The 3562-nt window shown below is 38.4% G+C and overlaps 1 non-coding gene across 1 annotated transcript; it reads right to left on the bottom strand.

Moving 5' to 3' along the window:
- Nucleotides 1-1008: 1008 nt before the first annotated feature.
- TRNAS-UGA lies at nt 1009-1090 on the bottom strand. The gene has a single exon. It is a non-coding gene; the product is annotated as a tRNA-Ser (tRNA).
- Nucleotides 1091-3562: the final 2472 nt, after the last annotated feature.

Below are 3562 nucleotides of genomic sequence, written 5' to 3'. Positions count from 1 at the left end.
AGCATTAATCCACCATTATTAAGTGAATGAAAATTTTAACAGTACATGAGATGTTCAATTCAACAGTCTGTAAAGTCTTACATTAAAACAAAAACATGAAGTGTGATAGTTTAAGTAATAAAGTCCTGACTTTTAATGTTTTTTTTTCCTGTTTAATTTATGTTTCCAAACATCTTTGTAAATGTACTCGTATTATCAGATCCCTCATCACTTAAGTAACATATCTGAAACTGCCTTGGAAGTGATTTGAGAGTCGTAACACCAGCATGAAGTATTAATGCTATGATGAACATTCTGCTTGACAAGCAGTTGTTTACCAGTAATAATAGTGAAGTTAACCACGCACTGTACATGACTTACAGTTGAAAGAAAGAAAGTTTCAGCAAAGTATATGAAGTTCCAATTGCAAAAGAATTTCACCGGTGTGGACCTCATATTTGCTAATATCCACAATGCAAACAGACAGCACAGACTCCAGAATAGCTTTTTGGATCAGTTCCATTAATGTTGTTGGATGCCTATGCCAGCATAGTTAATTCCTATGTTAACACAGGCTCACACAAACACAAAACTCATAGCTCATTGGTAGTACTCTGGCAAATTAAGCTTGCAATGGCAAACATAAAAAAATAGAAGAATTTAAAAGGGAGCTAAAAAGCCAAAAGAAAAAATATATCACTGGAGAAAAAAGCCAAGCATAATACATACACACACATGCGATTGCAGAACTAGAAGCAGAAGCAGATATTTTAAGTCTTTTGAAAGTGACACCTATTGTCTTTGGTTGTGGTTAATACTAAAGTCAACATTTGTTTCATGCAATAACTTTATTTGTATCTCATACCATCTCCTTCGTTTTCATGTACCGTGTGAAACAAACCTCTATAACGCACTCATAACATCTTCAGTTGCTTCATGGCTATTTAGCAGTATGTCTGTAGATGGTGCTGCAGTCCACTTCTGTGACAAAGCATGTCTCCCAGAAAGTCAAGTGAGAAAAAGTAACTACGCAGTGAGCAGGGTTCGAACCTGCGCGGGGAGACCCCATTGGATTTCAAGTCCAACGCCTTAACCACTCGGCCATCACTGCCACATCAGTATTATTTTTTGTCTCAGGTATCTATATGTAAAGGGCAAAGCATCCTCATATAATTTAGTTAACAAATGCTGCAAGCTTGCTTTGAATATATTCTTAATTGTTGAGGATACTTGCATTTACCTTTTGTGAAAAATGGAAACATGCTCATTAAGAATAGCAATAGGTGCATATTACCATTCAAGACAGTATTCAGGGAGATAAATTACCCCTGAAATGAAACTTTTTTTTTTTTTTTCAAAATCTGCAAACTGTAACTTGAGCCCTGAAGTAAGCAGGTCCACCTTAAAAAGAACCATTGCTCCACATAATATGTTTTTATAGGCACAGTATTAGATATAGAAATCATTGAAATAAAACAAGACAATTTTTAAATGTCTTTATGCTGAAGTAGTTTTGTATTTGAGTCAAAATACTTTTGCCCAAATATTTGACAGTTCTAAACAAGAGACTGAGAATAGTGGTTGACAAAGTTTGTGTCATGGAAAAATATTCTCTCCATTTAGATTTTGCAAGCTTCTGCTAGGCCTAATCATCTTTCAGAATGTTATAAAGGAAGTACTACAGTTATTAAACTGAAATGACTATTTTCTGTGGTTATAACTAGTACAAGTGATAGGTGAGAGAGAAAAGTAAATGAAGATGCCTTAGCAGTGAATGAAAAATGAAATAAGATTTATAGAAATGTCTTATACCTATTCATAGAAGTCTACATTAAGATACAACTCATTTGTCAACCAAAGCTAGGTATGTACATTTTTTGATGCAGTTTGCGATTACAATTTGTACTCTGTACTGGGGTACATGTTTGTTTCTAAGATGGTGAAATACTTACTTATGTAGCTTTTACACAGCATGCTTAAGACTATCCTACATTTAAAGACATATACTTAATGCAGTTATACATAGCAAAGCATAAATTAATATTTCAGTTTCACTTTTATTTCACTGTACTTTACAGCAAGAAAGAAAATGTATGACCCTCATCATCTATATGCCTTTGTTGTGTATTCTGTAACCTACATTTGAAAGGTTTATTTTATATTATATGGTTTAAAAGCCCGCTTTTGCGCTTGTTTCCCACCTTTCCTGTAACTAGTCTAGTCCAGAAACAGATTTGCTGTATCTAGGACTGTTTGTAAGCTTCTGAGCCCCTTAAGCCTTTCTGTGTTGAAGGGAAGTCTTCTAGCTTATCAGTGTGAGTAGTGTGACCTATGTAGCCTATCTACCAGAAACTGTAGTTTAAAGGCCATTTGGGCAGTTTTTCCATCCCTTTCAACTTTCTGGTTTAAAAGCCCTCATTTGTGCGGGTTTGCTCTTGTTTAAGCTCCGTGCAGCTGCACCGAGCTGAGGTAAACTATTACTGCTCTTCAGTTTTTCCCTTAGATCTTGCTAGTTCTTTCTCTTTTGCACTTCAAATAGCCTAATTGCTCTGCACGTCAACAGATTTTTGTAGCAATTATTGTAGCACACCTAAGTGCCATCAGCACTGGTCATTCTTCATGGAAATAGCTCCAGTATTTAGTAGTTATGACCGCCCCTCTTGGCATGATTAAAGGGCAGTTCCCTGTGCTTTCTCCTAGAAACCTGGTGCACTTAGGCATTCTGAGGCAGTGTAGCAACTGCCTCATGTACACAGACAACCCTCTCCTCTTACCTCCCAACACTCAGACTTGTGAGAGATGCACTTATATCACCAAATTGGAAGCTATGCTCTCTCCAGCCAAGACCGGACTACCTAGCCAAGAAGAGAAGGTCAACACCTGCACCACACCACATGGAACACATAGCTCTCCAAAACACCCACTATCACAGCTCTCACATAAAAACACAAACCACACACCCACCTTCGCGGAGGCTCTCAATAGAAATTTACCCAAACAGCAAAAACCTCCAAAGCAGAAATGCACTCGACCACCACAACACAGCACAAATCACAGGACACATAGCTCACCTCCACAGTGTGCCCCTCAACCTAACCCCCTAAAGTTAAACACATTACCCAATACACTAATCATAGGTGACTCACTAGTGAGACACGCAGATGTCCTACTCACTAGGTTGAATAAGGAGAAGGTAACAGTCAGCTGTCTATCAGGTGTCAGAATCCGACACATAACACACAGACTCAGGTCACTCCACAACAAGTACAAGTATGACTCTGTCATTGTCCATTTGGGTGTGAATGACCTGAGAAGCACCTCCCTTGACTACATGAAAAGAGACATGGTGGAGCTCTCAGATTATGTGGCCCGGGCAGGTATGAAACTAGCCCTGTGCAGTATCCTGCCATCACCCAGAATGATACCGCTGTACAAACAAAAAATGATTGACTTCAACAATTGGCTAAGTTTCTGGTGTCATTCTAATGGGATCCAGTATCTGTCTGCTTGGAATGATATGATTGACAGACCTCGATGCTTTGCTAGAGATGGCCTGCATCTGTCACCCCTGGGTTTCCGGGTA

Source organism: Protopterus annectens, chromosome 14.part0, assembly GCF_019279795.1.
Source record: "Protopterus annectens isolate FY-2018-M chromosome 14.part0, PAN1.0, whole genome shotgun sequence".
Classification (NCBI taxonomy): Eukaryota; Metazoa; Chordata; order Ceratodontiformes; family Protopteridae; genus Protopterus; species Protopterus annectens.
Note: the sequence above shows the minus strand (reverse complement) of the source record. Positions and strands in the feature narration are given on the sequence as shown.